Source organism: Mesoplodon mirus, assembly GCF_964341445.2.
Source record: "Mesoplodon mirus genome assembly, chromosome: 11".
NCBI lineage: Eukaryota > Metazoa > Chordata > Mammalia > Artiodactyla > Ziphiidae > Mesoplodon > Mesoplodon mirus.
This window is the reverse complement of record NC_138987.1, coordinates 66,969,112-66,986,238: the sequence shown is the minus strand read 5'-3', so window position 1 is coordinate 66,986,238 and position 17,127 is coordinate 66,969,112. Positions and strand designations below refer to the sequence as shown.

The window sequence follows — 17,127 nt, the reverse complement described above, 5'->3', positions numbered from 1 at the left end:
TTTAAATTCTGTGAGAAGTTGGTGGCAAGTTATTTTCAGGTAGGTAGAGCCCCAGCTACCCTCATGACACATCACGGAAGTTTCCGCCTAGATGTTCGCTTTGAACGACAGTCTAAACTCTCCGTGGCCTATTAGTAGCCTCGAAATCAACCATTTTCTCCCCGCCCTGCACCACTCCTTTTGCCTGCAAAAACTGTTAAAAGAATTGGGCTGTGCTCTGAAACACTAGACCATGTGACTGAAGGGTGAAGCATGAATTTGCACACCCTTTTGTTCACAGATACCCGGGCCAGACAACATCAAGTCCTAGTCTGAGTGCTGGGGGCCTGGTCCCTGTCCCCATGGCATAGAAGCAACGACAAGATCACCTCATGTTATCCCCACCCCAACTTTAAACATGTCTCCAATTTATTACAGTAACAGTGAAAAACAGTCCTTTCTTCTAAATATGACTCTGGACCTAAAGAGAAGCAATCTTAAAACAAAACACATCTGCTGTGGCACACAGGATGCTGACATACTCAACTAATGCACTGAAACCCTTTAATTAGAAAATATCTGAATTATCAAAAGTCCATCAAAATTCAATAGGTTTAAGTATACCTCTGGATTCTATTTCATTAAAAATTTGAAAACAGTGAGAGCAGACCCTTGACCCTTGACCCTTGACCAAGAGCTGCTAGATAAGAAAAAGGATACGGGTATTAAGGAAAGCAATCAATGTTCCCTTTGTACAAGAGAAAAAAATAACTTTATGAAATGACATATGCTTGAAATAAAGTATTTTTCATGTTATTTGCGATTGGCTGATTAAAATTACTTTTGCACAGGGAAGGAGAGTCCCCTCCAACTGCTTCAAGTACGGAGTTGAAAAAGTGAACAGTTTTTTTTCCCCCCATTCTGTGGGCCTATATACGTTCAAATGATGGTAAAAACTTCTAATGCATTGCAATAGGATTCTAGGATTCTGACCCAAGGGGAAAGAAAATGGTTAGAACTTCCATTCAGTTGACATTTATTAAATGTCCCCAATGTGTAAACCCAGAGTTGAATACCAAGTCAATTTCTAATTGTTTCCTATTTATTATCACTTTTATGTTTCAGACAATTCAAACATAAGTCCAAAATGAACAGCCCCAAAGTTTCCACCTTTTTTCATTATAAAAATGAATTAAGTGTATTAAATAATATTGGAAAAATAGAGAACAGAAGGCCAAAACTACCACCATTATAATTTTTTTTTTTTTGTGGTACACGGGTCTCTCACTGTTGTGGCCTTTCCTGTTGTGGAGCACAGGCTCCGGACACGCAGGCTCAGCGGCCATGGCTCACGGGCCCAGCCGCTCCGCGGCATGTGGGATCTTCCCAGACCGGGGCACGAACTCGTGTCCCCTGCATCGGCAGGCGGACTCTCAACCACTGCGCCACCAGGGAAGCCCCACCATTATAATTTGATGGGTGTATTTCCTTCAAGTTTATTTATCTAAACAGAGGTGTGAGTTGTAATCATTCTATAATAATAAAGTATCTTTTTTCTACTCTGCTTTTTTCCAGTTATCATACATTTTTCCATGTACTTATATAATTTTTAGAACGTTATTATTGATTAAAATAACTACACAGTGAATGTATATTAACCATTCTTCTATTATGGTTTCCAATGTTTCCACTATTTTCCATCAATCATTCAATTACTTACTTATTCATTCAGTTTCACATATATATATATATATATATATTTTGTGTGTGTGTGTGTGTGTGGTACACGGGCCTCTCACTGTTGTGGCTTCTCCCGTTGCGGAGCACAACTTCTGGACGTGCAGGCTCAGCGGCCATGGCTCACGGGCCCAGCCGCTCCGTGGCATGTGGGATCCTCCCGGACTGGGGCACGAACCCGTGTCCCCTGCATCGGCAGCCAGACCCACAACCACTGCGCCACCAGGGAAGCCCTCACCAGTATATTTTAATCACCCTGAACTATTATCATGAATGCTGTTCTAAAGTCCTATCTTGCATTTTGCGCTGTTGCCTTAGTGTCAATTCCCGGACATGAAATTACCAGGATAAAAGTATTGACATTTTAAAGACCCTGGATTCACATTGGAAGATTACTTTCTAAAAGGGTTATAATGAATTTATATCACTTCCAGGACAATAGTGTCACTCATGCCAGAATCTGGGGTTCATCCAAGACTTGCTTCTTCTCCTTGAAAGAGAAGCCACCAATCCTATCTATTCTGGTTGATCTGTTTTTCTGTATGTCATGAGAATTTTTTTTAAAGATAAAGACCTAGGGAACTCCCTGGCAATCCACTGTTTAGGATTCTGCCTTTCCACTGCAGGGGGCACGGGTTCAATCCCTGTCGGGGAACTAAGATCCTGTAAGCTGCGTGGTGCAGCACCCTCCCCCCACCAAAAAAAGATGAAGAGCTAATTATGTCCTTCTTCTGATTAAAACCCATCAAATTCTTGCTATACTTTTTTCAGGATAGAGTTACAATTTCTTAAATCACTCATAACTTCCCCTGTCAAACTACCTTACCTTCCACAAATCTCAAACCACATCCTTTAGCCTGATAAGCTGCTCAGTCCCAGGTTCTACTTGCACATCTCTGCCTTCCCCATGCCGTCCTCACTGCCCAGACTCTGCTTCCTTCTCTGGCCTAGTACAATCCTACATGCTACTACTTTGTGAAAAGTTTCTTGTAACTTTTACCTTGTGCTTCAAATAAGGAAATTAGACCCTCCCTTCTTTGTGACTCTATAATACGTTCATTCATTATCACTTCTAGGCTGTATGATTTAGTGGTTAGTTGTTCAAACTCTAAAACTGGATGCCTGTTATCAAACTCTCTTGTCTGTGCATAAGTTAAATAATTTTGTGAGTTTCCTCAATGGCAAAACAGAGATACCCACAGCCTCTACATCGCAGGGTTTTATTGGGATGGTCCTTATTAAACACTTAACACAAAACCCAGCACACAGTTGAGTGTTAAACTGATGCTGCCCGTTATTACTACGCTCATCATGTTTCTTTTTCTCTTCATAAACAGAGGGTTTCTTTGAAAGCAGGGACTGTGTCCTGATCATTTTTGTGTTCCCAGGGCCTGCCGTGGTGCCTGGCACACTGTAGGTGCTCGATATACCTTGGATGAATGAATGGGACCCAGAGCTGAGTAAGGCATGGCTTCCTCCCTCCAGAGTCCACAGTCTCATGGAGGAGCTACGTGTGCCCGAACAGCTTCCTATACAGAGCACTGTGATAAGTGCTACACTGGGTGGACCCTGGCCAGTATCTCTATTCCTGGAGAACAGCAGGTTTGCTCCCTGGAACCTCCCAGAAAGGGGAGAAAGGAAGGCAGAACAAAGAGCATAATTAATACAACCATAATTGAGTACATTGGGCAATCGATCAACTGATCTATATGGTTGTATTAAATGACCAATTCAGAGGGCCTCTGGCCTCTCACAGAGTTATTTTTAAAGTAAATCTATTGTGATGACCAGTCAAGGAATCCTGACCTTATGCTGAGTCAGAGTGAGACTAAGAGAGAAGAAGGAAAACCAGATTAAATATTTAATGAGAGGGCTGCAAATGATTATAGTGCCTCACGCTTAGTGAGTTTTGGATGTAAATTCTGGTTAAAAGGGTCAGGCCATACCTCTACAGTGTGTGTGCTTTTAAATTTCCAAAACCTCGTGTTCATGTGTCTTTATAGATTCTCTTAATTCATGTAAACTCTGAAGACAGCAGCAACAGCAACCCCCAAAATGCCTAATGGAAAAATCTGGGCTGGGCTTAATGGCCTGAAGCAAGCTAGAATATTTAGAGTAGTTGCACATTTCCTTTCCATCTGTCAAGGGACATGGATTTGTACTTATTAAAATCACAACTAAATATCAGTGTATGAAATTAGCCTCACGATCTACTGCATTCCCAAGGCAAAAAATAATCAACATTCTTTTAGATAAAACTCCATGACACTAGAAAATGTGGGAAAGTTAGAAAAAAAATCATAGATACAGGGGAACCAGAGCTTCATTTTGAAACAAGACAAAACTTAACCTTAAAGGAAATATCTGGGGCATCTCCTAGAATATTTACTAATGTAACTGCTAGGCAAATGTGGCATTCGACTGTGCTCAGCCTGTGAGCAGGCAAAAGTGCAAAGTCACGTACACCAGTGTCACTCATAACCACCCAGGTTTAAAGAGCACTTGAACAGACAGATTAAGTAACTCAAGACTGAAATTTTAAATCCTACAGGGAATAAAGTAGATGAAACAATTATTATCATTTTCAGCTTGCATTTCCTTAACTCTTCAAGAAACACAATTTTTCATGCTAGGGATATTTCTCTACTCAAAATGGCGATACACTGGAAACACCATTTCAGTGCCTCTAAAGGAATAATCACTTAGGCATAATTCTCAGCAGTGGATATAAACAAACCTACCTAATTAAAATCAGAACGTGTTATGAAACTCTGGTTAAGACTGTAATATAATTAACTAAAAACTATCAGAAATACATTTCCAGACCACTTTTCAATACGCTGAACTTAACAAAAATGTAATAACTCAGCTTTATTAATAATTCCTTAACAATTATCATAATAATACGTCGTCTTTAGTACATGAAACTGAGTCTACTAGTTTATCACTAAAGACAACTGTCTTTCTCTCCTGTGACAGGTGTGATTGTGCAAAGATCCAGTGTGACCAAAAGCTTACATCTATGGCACAGTTGGCTGGGGTTATGAGTATAACCTGTGGTGAAGCAAACTAGACCATATTGTGTAGGGAACCCATGACCTCAGTCTTAATAGTACTGTGGTAAGAAAAATCCAGGGACTGTTTACAAAACTAAATAAAGTAAGTAGGAGATCTCATTTATAAGTCATTCATTGAATTAGTAAGCAAAAGGCAGAGATTCTTTGAGATACTGATAAAAGTTCATTTATTCATGTACACACTCATGCATTCAGTCATCCATTCTACCAGTTTATATGAGTATCTTCTATGTGCCAAAGATAGAAAAGTGGTCTTACATTTTAGTGAGAGAGGTAAACAAAACAATTTCAATTCAGTCTGATTTATGCTTATTCAAACAATTTAAGTCAAGTGAAATTTCTCTATATAACTCTTGAACCAAGCCCAAAATTTAATAAACCAATCTTCAAGAATTTATCCTAAATCAGAAATTTCCTTTAAAGATATATATTTATACTAATACTAATAGTACCATCTCAGAACTACAACTCATTAATTGGTCTATAGAATTAACCATGTATTTAAGTAAAGGTAGCTTAAGGAATAGAAAAAAAACAAAAAACAAATTCCCATGGGGTAAGTGTCCTGTTCACCAAGAACTTGGTTCCTTGAATACTACCAGAGAATTTGAGAAAACACCTATGGCTAGTAGGCAAATGTACATGGGGTGACAGCCTACTTGAAGCAGGAAAAAACAAACCCCAAACCATCAACATAGATCCAGATTATTGGTCAGGTTATTTAAATATCTTTACTTCTCTGAGCTGTTTCCTCATCTGAAAAATGGAGAAGATTCCCATAATATACTCCCTAGGGTTCTTAAGGGGATTAAATGAGATATCCGATGTTACGTGCTTAACAAGGTGCCTGGCCAATACCAAGCACTCCATAAATGTAACTGTCATGATGCTATTATCAGCTCAGCATCATATCCTTGTTTCATTTCATGAAGTCACCCTGTAACAGTCTACTCATAGCAACTTTCAAATCAGTATGTCTCAGATGGTCACTTCAACCTAATTCAAGATTTACTTTCTAGAATACTTGTGTTTGACATACTATTATACCAAGGAGGATAAAGTCTATTCCAGAGAACACTGCAAAGCTACAAAGAAGCAGAACTCTTAATTCTGAGCAAGCCCTTGCTGACTTTAGACTGTTAGGTCTTCCTTAGAATAAAGTAAAACTTGTCTCCACTTTAATTCTACCAGTCTTGACTGTTATAGACTTGTAGAGCTAGTTAATCTAAGCCATCTTCTACATGACAGGTCTTCAAATATTTGAGACAGTTACTATTCGTAGCTAAGGCTTACTTTCTCTGTACCAAACATTCCCACTGTCTTCAACTGTTCCTTATATGACACAGTTTAAAGAAATGAAGAGAGAATTCTCTTTGCCTCCCAGATAACTTTCACTGTCTTGGAGCTAGTGGCATTAAGGACATATAAAGTATTTCTTTATACTTCAAGGGGTAGAAGCTAAGATCCTGGGAAGATCAGGAGGCAACAAACACCTCTCAGTGACTTGCATTTGCTTGCAATCACCCTGTTTTGTGGTGGCAGCCCAAACCCACATCTGCATAGTTAAGGTAAGCCCAAGAATCCTGGAATCACTGTTAGCTTTTTTTTTTTTTCTCCAACAGGCTAAAGAGCCATCAGATAAAGGAGTAGAAGCCTTACAATCTGATTAGGATGGACTGAATAAGAACGTCCTGGTTTTGAATTTCCAACAGACCTTTCATAAAACAACAAAAAGCCATTTGATTCATTCTTGATCTACATGGATGAGATCTTTTTGAAGACAATATCATTATAAGTACGGAAATACTCTCTGGCCGTAACTCATGGTAGAGCAAAAATCATCACCCAGATTACTAATGCACCAGCTTCCTCACTAGGTTCCCCACGACTGGTTTCTTCTCATTCCAATTTACTCCTCACAATGCTCTCAAAAAACAAAGCTGATTATGCCATATCCCTGATGCAAAATCTCTCTTGGCTTCCTTAGTTGCTTAGACACATACCAGTTCGTTAAACTGAAAATCAAAATCCTTCCATGCCTGCAGCCCTCACCCCCAACCCGCCTTTCTAGATCACAGGTAGCTGTTATCCCACTATGTACAGTTTGCCATGTCACAGGCTATACTCCTAATCCCAGCCAGCTGTGTAACTGATGTGAGCTTTAGGTCCAGGCCAAAAAGAGGTGGCCTATGATGACAATTCACTTCCGTTAAGAGTTGTGAAGATGCGGCCAAGAGCCCCACCTACCGTCATCTTCCCCTAGCATCATTTCCTGGATATGTGCTAGTCTTGATCAGAACCCCAGGCCCTTGTCCTGTGCTGTTCTCTTCATACATATAGAAGAAGGCACTTCCCCTAATTCCTCTGTAAAACCTCACCAAGTTTAAGACGTTGATCAAATGCCGCTCTCTCTGTGAAGCCTTTCTCCATTTTCCTAGGCAGTATGCCTTACTCAATCATCTGTGCATTTGTGCTCTTGGGTCCTATTTCTGTAAGAGCAGTTCCAACTTATAATGTAATTTTTATCTCTATACTTCCTTTCGTTACTAGATTATAAGCCCCTTTGGAATACTAATTGAGGATTTGTGTCTTACTTTTGTGACCCTAGAACCCACCATTGTGCCTGTCACGTAACGATAATCAATAAAGGTTTGCTGAATGAATAATGAAATAGAATGTCTACTCTGTTTTGGAAAAGAGAACTGATTTCAGTAAAGCTAGGTTTCAGAAAAAAAAAGGAAATGAGAGGAAAAGTAGAAGTTGCAATGAATTTGTCATGACTGGTCAGTGTAATTATAAGACCTCGCCAAAAAAATAAAAGACTATTTTAGCAGCCCCTTGCAATCTCTATCTTTAGAGCTAAAGAAATGAAATTTTAATGGCCATGTTTACTCAAGCCAGTGCACTAAGCCAATTATGGTTCTGTGTTCACTTGAAACTACCAAAGTTTAAAAAGTAAAAGTGGTGCATGTATTTATTTACTATTGTTATTGAACATTAGTGGGTTTTCTCAATACATATAGTTCATATAGCCAGTGTCAAATTTTGTTTTAAGTTTCTAGATTGATCTGACAAAGTATTTAGTTGGTAAAATTTCTGCTTGTTTCTATTTAATTGCCTCTCTAACAATGAGAAAAAAATGTTTCCTTTTGATTGAGATTTAAAAGGTACTGAAGTCAATCTGACAACCACATTCAGTGTTTGTTTGCAAGTGCATATTTTTGGGTTGCTATTACTCAAGGTATCACAAGAGTTTCTTAATCCAAATATTTGCTCTATGTGCAATATCCCCCAATATGGCATTTCTTGCAGTTGCTGGAAATCTTTTAGAATCCTACCATGTGAAATTAAACAAAGTCTTCAAATGGTAAGAAACGCTGGCTAGCAACCAGAGTACTGTTCTCAGGTTGCTTCAGACTTTGTTGATCTCAACTATAGACACCTCGACCTACGGTAGGAATGTTCTCTCCTCATCAGTTCTTTTAAGAATGTAGTTTCCTTCCTGGATGAGGAGAATGGGTAAGGATTCAGTGTTCAAGGCTCTTTGAAAATGAACTTTCTTAAGTGCTGATCTTTTATGAATAACTGAACCTAAATAAACCTGGTATTGAATATATATATATATACATATATATATATATATATATTTTTTTTTAAACTTCTCTTGATGGGAGATGAGAGACTGGGTGCCTTTGACCTACTCCATATTTGTTAATTTAATCTAGAGTTGTAAACCCTGTAATTGATATGTAAACCAAATTGGAACATTTCTTTTAAAAAAATGTTTGGAAAAATGGAAAACTCAAGTTGGATTAATGGTTCTCAACTTGGTCCAATTTCCCCCCCAGGGGACATTAGATAACATCTGAAGGAATATTTGGTTGTCAAAACTAATAAGGTGCTACTGGCATCTAGCAGGTAGAGAAATCCACAGTCATCCAATTGTTCTTCCATCGGTAGTGTGTTATTTTTCTCTGGCCGCTTTCAATATATTTTTCTTTGTCCTTAGTTTTTGGTTTGATTATTATGAGTGTAGGCATGTACTTCTTTGGATTCATCTAGCTTGGGTTTTGCTGGCTTCTTGAATGGGTAGGCTTATCTTATTTGCCAGATTTGGGAAGTTTTGTTGTAATTATTTTTTCAAATGTTTTTTCTACCCACTCACTTTCTCGTCTCCTCAGAGACTCTGCTGACATGAATATCAGACCTTTTAGGATTGTCCCAACACTCCCTGAGGCACTGATTATTTTTTCCCCAATCTTTTATTCTGTTGTTCAGGTTAGATAATTTCTGTTAATCTATCTTTAAGATGAACTGAAACTAATCTCTTCCCTCTGTTATCTTTATTCTTCTATTGAAACCCGTCTAGTGAGTTTTTAATTTTGGTTACTGTACTTTTCAGTTCTAAAATTTCCATTTGGTTCTTTCTTTTTTTTTTTTTTTTTGCTGAGACTTATCTTTCCATTCGTTTCAACAGTATTTGCTCTCACTTCTCGGAACATTTTTATCATGGTTGCTTTAAAAGTCTTTGTTAGCTAATTCCACCATTTGTGTCCTTCAGGATTGGCCATTTATTGATTGTCTCTTCTCATGTCAGCTGAGGTTTTCCTGGTTCTTTGTATGCTGAGTAATTGGGAATATACTCTGGATATTTTGAATATTATGTTATGAGACTCTGGGTTTTATTTAAACCACATGTAGAATGTTGGTATTTTTGTTTTATCAGGAAATCAACCAAGTTGAATTCAGGATGCAAATTCTGACCAGCCTTCTACAGGGTGTGGTTTCAATATCCATACTGTTTCCAACACCTTTGTAGCACTATTTGGATCTGATTTGCATATGCACCATTCAGTGGCCAGTCTGGAGCCCAGACAGTGGTCTATCCCTTAGTTCAGCTCCCGAAGTCTTTGGTAGGTATACTGCTTAAGATCAAACCCAAGCACGTGCAGGTCAGGAGAGAGCCCAGGAGTTAATAAAGAACTTCATGAGATTGTTTTTAAAATCTACACCCTCTCTGTAATCTCCCTAGTACTTTTTGGTTCCTTTGACACCCCCTTTCAGTCCTCAGCCCAGAAGGCTGGCACTTTAGTTATTCCACCCTGCCACAGACTTGCCATGACTCATTTCTCCTCTGATTTTTCTCTCTTAGGAAGTAGACAGCATGTGATAGTGCTGCTTAAATCCAGCCCTGTCAATACTGGGTCTTCTGAAATACCTTGAAATTTCTATTATGTGGCTGACACTTATCTCTGGTTTCTAATACAGATGTAAGTATTCATTATTTATTCATTCAATAAATATTTACATGGTATCTACTATGTGCTAGTCACTGTTTCAGTGAACAATACAAGATTCCTCCCCCTCAGAAACTTACATTTAAATTGAGGAGAGACAGAAAGTAAACAAATATTGAGTAAATACAAAATATGGCAGAAAGGGATAAGTGCTGGAGAGAAAAATAAAGTTAGGGAAAGGAGATGGGGGTATAGACTTCCTTTCAGAGTAAGGTGGGAACGAACAGAGTGAGCAAAGTAGTATGGGATCTGCTTGAAGGTAAAAGGACTGTTCCAGTCTTTCCTATTTATACATTTGATTAGTCATTGCAAAAAGAACTTGGGAGGTAAGGCTGTTGCAGCCCTTGTGCATGCCGCCATCTTGCTCAGAAGTTCCCTGATTTCATGTCTTCATTTTAAGCACCTGAATACTGTATATTCAAAGCACAGTTTTCAAGTGCACTTGGAGAATAGGCTAATTCTCCATTAATAAACAGCATTTCGGGCTGAATTAGTTACTGGATATAGTTCCCCACTTCTTTGTGGTAAACACTGACTGGTGTACTCGGGGCCAAGTTTCTCTAAGGTTTTAGTTTACAATGAATAATTGTTTTCTTTGTGTCTTATACAATACGTTCATTGTACAAAAATCAGAAATTACGAAAAATCAAACAGAAGAAAATAAAAGTAACTTAGAGGTACCCATTTAAAATAATTTTGGTCTATATACTTTCAGATTTTTTTTTTTTTTTTTTTACCATAAATAGGTTTCAAGTGTTTTTGGAAACTATTCTCAATGTAATTATGGGTTCAACTACTACATCATGCTGTGTGACAAAACGTCCAACTTAGCTGACCTCAATGACCTCAGGTTTTTTAACATTATATCACTTTCCAAGAAGATAGACATATAACATCTGCTTAATATATTTAAAAGTCTTTAATGAAGCTTCTAAACTGATGCAGAATGCTCTTATCTAGTAACTCAGCTGCTAAATTTACGGCTAGGTCAATCACATATGTCCTGTTGTCACTAAATAATAAAGGCAACAACATAAATACAAGAAAAGCAGCACTGACAACTGCCATTTATTTATGTGCCAGCCATCCTGATAAGCAATTTATAAATACAAACTAAAAATAGTTTCTAAAATATTTCAGAAAAGCGCATCACTGTAAGAAATGATAGTTTGGTTTTGATTTACTTCTAGAGAAATGAGCTAACCATAGGGTTGATAAAACTCAAGAGAACCAGCTAGTAGCATTAGCTTGAACGACTCTCACTTATTTAACCACTCCCCATCAATTATTAAGCTGTCCCTTGAGGCCACCAGAATACCATTTAATTCTTCTGCTACACTGCACTGAAATGCTTTGAAAAAGTTCCTCTTGTTATATTATTTACCACTGTTGCATCAGCATACTAAATCACATGTGGTAGCTCTCTGCTAATAAACAGTCAGTTTATTTTTCAGGGGATAGATTGCTCCTTGGTAAATCACAGCCATGACCATCTTTACTCCAGAAAGGCAAAAAGTAAGAATTTCATCCAAAGCATGAAATTCTAATGCCACCCTCTGGCCTAATAATTCTACTTCAAGGAATGTAGCATAAGAAAAATATCAAAGATGTGTGAAAGATTTAAATGTCCTACAACGGGAAAAGCAACATGGCCGTGCCGACAGTGAAACATTATGCAGGCGCGAAGTATCCTATTTTAAAAGATTATATCCAGACATGGGAAACGCTAACGATATTTTCCATGAAAAGGGCAGGTTCCCAGGTTATCTGCAATGAAATCTCAATTTTGCAAAATACGTATGTATGTGTTTGTGTAGTACACATGTATGCTTATACATATGAATGCTGAAAAGATATAGCGAGAAATATTACCAGTAGGTAGCATTAATATGGGTAACTCATTTCCATTTTTATATTTTTTGGTGTTTTCTAAATTTCTACAATGAATATGTATTTTTATATTAAAAAAGAAATAGACTCTCTTTTATATATAGATTTGTATAGATTTGTACAATAGGAAAGACTCTTATTTATAGATCTGTAAAGTTTTCAGATTTTTTAAACTTAGGGGCTTTTTCTTCAAAACAAGGTTAGAGCCTTAGAGATCTGTACTAGATTAGTATCGTTTATTAACTCAAAGCATCTGCTTGAATATTAACTTATTTTAAATGGCCTAATTGAAAACACAGTGTTTTTTCCTCCCATGAAATGTCTTTGTTTTCTTTCATACTAGGGTATTTAAATAGAATATGATTAGTTTTGATAAAAATTTTAAAATGACCTCAAATTTCCAAATCTTACTAGTAATTTCTCTTTCCTTTCAGATTAGGCCACACAATCAACAATACCAAAAGTGGGTTAATTTAATTCCTGTGAGTCTGAATCTGATAACCTACGGCATTTAGGCCAAAGTGAGGTCATTCTCAGTGGCTTGCAGCCAGTCTCTGCTGCTTTGAATCTCTGCCTATAACTTGGATGACTGACAGATTTTGCTGCCTCATCCAGAACTATCATTCTTCAGGATTTTCATTAGAAATGAATGGGGCCAAGACCCACAGTGTCCCAATCTCAGAAGTTTCTAACCTGTGCGTTGTGTAACATCTCCAGTTACCACTGAAAAACACCAACACAGTTGTAGTAACTACGAACTATCTAAGGCCTACAGGCAAAGACAAGAAGACGTACCAGCCAGCCCGGCTCTACAAATTATATCTGAGCCTTTTGTTTTCTCATCCCTGAAATGTGGCTTATAATTCCTGTTCATTGGGCAGCTGTGGGGGTGCATGAGTTAATGTGTGAAAAACGCCGGGCACGGTGCTGGGTGCACAGTTAAAATTCAGCAAAGTGGTAGGGTTATGTCATTATTATTGGTGAAGAAACAAAATAAATTATATTTGTACACATATTTATGCAAACCAAGAATAAAAACATTAATAATTTGAGAATAATCCATGGGGAAATGACAGACTTGTAGATAATTTAAAACACACAGAGATAATTGAACATATTCAAAGGCTGCCATTTTATGGTGCTCCCTCTAAAACTACATACTTCTGTTAACATTCTTAAACTTGATACAGAAGATCATGTGATAAGGTGCTTAAATAAAGTGATTATTGCGAGCTAGCTGTGGTCTTTCCTACATGGTGACTGCTGATGCTGATTACTTTATGTGTAACATATGAATCACACAATTTCTGGCTGCAGCACCAACCCAGATGCAGACCACTCTTGAGCGTGAGTAATGGAAAGAAGGTGGCAAAATCTCATCACTCCAGCAGGCAGGGCTGGAGAACAGGGCAAGAGGCACCTCACTGCCTCTTGTTCTTCGGGAAGGACAGTAGGACTGATAATGAAAAACCCCTGTGTACAAGCAGTCTCCAAGTTCTGACCTTCCCCTAAAACAGTAAAGCAGAACTTATGAGAGTAAAAGCAGAGTCCTACTCTGTCTGTGCTCACATTGTCCATACCTAACAGAGGGTCTGGAATTGAATAACTCTCATTGTTGAATGAATGAAGAAATCAGTGAAGCCTCAAAGTTAAGACTGTCTATGTGAAATAGCTGTGGGGGACCTGAGAGGCACAGGGGGTGCTGACCAACACAGGTATTCACTGTGTTATCCCCTAAGTTCCCATTAATTGTTGAAATGTGAGGACCAAAATTTTAATTCAGCTCCAAGCAAGGATGTTGGAGCATTTCTCAGAGTCTGTTTACAAACATGGTTTGGAACTTCATAATAAGTGATATACAAATACCATGTGATGATCTGGACGGTGTTCATCACAGTTGTGCTACACAGTCTCTTTAGAATGAGGACACATTTAAGATAATGTCTGGTGTAATTTCACATTACATAATTATTGCAGGTGTAAGGAATAAGTGTTTACAGTATAGATAATAACAAAGATAACAGCTAAAAATTAGTTAGACCATATTAGCATTAAATCCAGACACTGGGGTAAGTAGCTTTCCATGCAGGACTCATGAATCTCCATACAGGTATCTGAAATAGGTTACTATATTTACTTTACAGATGCAGAAAGTGAGACTTAAGAGGTTCACAAACACTCCCAGGTCCACATAGATAATAAGAGTGACAAAACTAAGATTCATATGCAAAGTATCTGATGTTAGAGACTTAGAGATGGATCACTATGTTATTCTGACCAACAGGCTTCATCTACAACTCTAAAGACCTAAATTTGAAATAGCTGATACTTGAATAATTGGGTATTATTATTTTTTTAAAGCTTCCCTTTTTTTTAGCCGTTGAAAACTGTCAAGCATAGGCAACTATTTCTAAAACTGGTTCTGATGTGATTAAAATTTAAGTCTTGAAGCTGTTGCCTATACCTATGCCTGGAATTAGGTATTCCTATAAGTGTCTTCCTGATTATTATATCCATTTGGAAACAAAAACATTCCTAGAATTACCTGCTCCAAACTCCTTATTTGATAGAACAGTCTGGGTAAAAGGATTCTTGGTCAATGACTAAATTGAATACGACACAGCTGTGTAAGAGGCTGTACCTGTCAAGCACCCAGCATCTAACTGGATCTCCATACAGACATGGGGTTATTTTTGAAAAACGAGTAAGTTGCAAAATCCCCTCCCAAGAAGAACAAGCATTATGCTCACTAAGGACTCCACAGAAGTTCTAAAGGTCAATTCAGACTGGTTCTGATCATTTCCTTCTGTTTTGATAAAAAAATATGCTTCTGGAACCATAACAATGGAAGAAGAGCTGGAGAAGGAGACGGCTTGATGATATAAAAAAAAAAAAAGCAGAAAAGCCTAGTCTTGCTTTTTAATCTAAAGGGATATGAAATTCTCTGGACTTGACAGATATGGGTCCTGGCTTCCTATCTTTGCAGATGACAAATGTGTCCTAGTGGGCTGATCTGACTCCTCAAGAAGCTCCAGTCTTACCCTCTCTTAATTTTAAAAACGTGGAAAGGTGAGGCATGCCATCTGCTGGGTCTGCTTGAGGAAGTGGAATTTTATACCTGTCACTGTAATGACTATTAACTTTCCAGCTGATCAGCAATAGTTAAAGGTGAGAAGACTGTTCTCCCCACTAAATGCTGAAGTAACCAGGAGTCTGCTATAAATAGGCAGCTTCCAGGGATTACAATTCTTTGAGTCCCAGAAAATCTGGATAAGAAGAGAACTTCTAGGTAGCAAACAAGCAGGCATGGTGTGTGTGTACTTACTGTACATTCCTGAGGCCCTCTTTCTTTTATTTTATTTTTTTTTTATTTTTTTTTTTTTTGCTGTACGCGGGCCTCTCACTGCTGTGGCCTCTCCCGTTGCGGAGCACAGGCTCCGGACACACAGGCTCCGCGGCCATGGCTCGCGGGCCCAGCCGCTCCGCGGCATGTGGGATCTTCCGGGATCGGGGCACAAACCCGTGTCCCCTGCATCGGCAGGCGGACTCTCAACCACTGCGCCACCAGGGAAGCCCTGAGGCCCTCTTTCAAGAGCCAAGAACTTATTTCCCCAACTACTGGGAATATTGGCTGCTGGCTGTTGAAACTTACAGCTGACCTCTCTCTCGGAATCACCCTTGGGAACTACCCTCCACCAAGGGGAGCTGCATCACCCCAAGGTGACTTAGCCCCTCCCCAAGGGCAGCTTAAATCCAATGTCTGCAAAACAAAGGCGAGGCCTCCTTGGCGACAAACTCCAAAGGGCCATCCCAGCCCCAGAGCTCCCACAGGCTCACCTTCCCCTTCTGCCAGTCCAGCCTTCCCCACTCCCTTAGACAGAAGAGAGCACTCTCTTGAATCATCTCCCAAGATCACAAAAGCAGAAGAGTTGGGATTCAAGTCCAAATCCATTTGACTCTCAGCCCTAAGTTTCCATCAACTTTATGAAGCCCTTGACTTTGACATACAAAACATAAATCCTTACATCTTCGCAAGACATGCGAAGTCCCTTTTGATATGACAGTCCTTTCTAGCGTCACACCCCATCACTCACTCCCATACAACCCCTGGTCCAGTCACACCAAACTCTTTCCTTTCCCTGAACGTGTCATGCTTCTGCTTTCTACCTGGAATAGTTCATTGTTCTCATCTGCTTGATGACCACCTCCATCTCCTACAGGTCTCACTTCAGGTGTTCCCTCCTCTATGAAGAATTTCCTGGCCCCTCAGTAGGGTTAAGATTTCCAGCCTTCAAGTTTCTACCACAGGTTGTGTGTTTCCTTATTGTGGTAACTGTTAATTATTGTAATGGATTCTTTGTAGGCAGGGAACATGTTTTTTAACTCTGCTTCCCAGCCTGGCATTTTAAAGATGTTTTGCTGGATGGATAACTAAACAAAGTCAATTGAGGTGCTGGTCCCAGAGGCCCTGGCTGAAAGGTTGCCAGCGTCCCCATGACTGGGAGGCATCATATAGCGTCATACAAATTTGGATAAACTGTGACCTCCTTGAGCACGAGGACTAGTTTTTCTTCATCGAAGTAACCTTTCCAAGACCTGACACCATCTCTCACTCATAGAGGACAAGACGCAAAAAGCCCATTGAACCAAATGAGGTCTTGGCAGAAAGGGCTGACATACGAGAAAATTACTTACTTTCCTGGCTCAGTCTAAACTATTTTTTAAAAATCTCTGTTTTAAGATACATAGGATATTTCTCTATGTGGTCTCTTCTTAATATGTTCTTATTTCCAAATTTTAAAAATTTCTTCTTTGTTTGAAATGTTTTTTTTCCTATTTAATAGAGGAAAAGAAAACTTCGAGTTTGCTAAATTCCATTTCTAGGTCAGAAATCAAATCTAATGTGGACACATCAAACATGACTAAGAAGTTTCCCAGATGGCCTGCATGATACAACTTTGTTTTAAGGGGTCCCTCTGAAACATAAATGTCTTTAAACTACAAGGTGGTTTTTTCCCCCCACTTTCTGAAACTAATAATTACTTACTGAATAGATGTACAGATATTGGTATAGGCACCAAACACCCTGAGTATGAAGCTGAGGAGGTGGTGGAGAACCCTTGTCCTATAAACATAAAAACCAAAAG

The 17,127-nt window shown here is 38.8% G+C and overlaps 1 protein-coding gene across 1 annotated transcript in view; it reads right to left on the bottom strand.

Annotated features, from left to right (window-relative positions):
- Positions 1-17,127, bottom strand: part of SRGAP1 (SLIT-ROBO Rho GTPase activating protein 1) — a 280,442-nt gene that overhangs the window by 120,435 nt on the left and 142,880 nt on the right. The window lies entirely within an intron of this gene.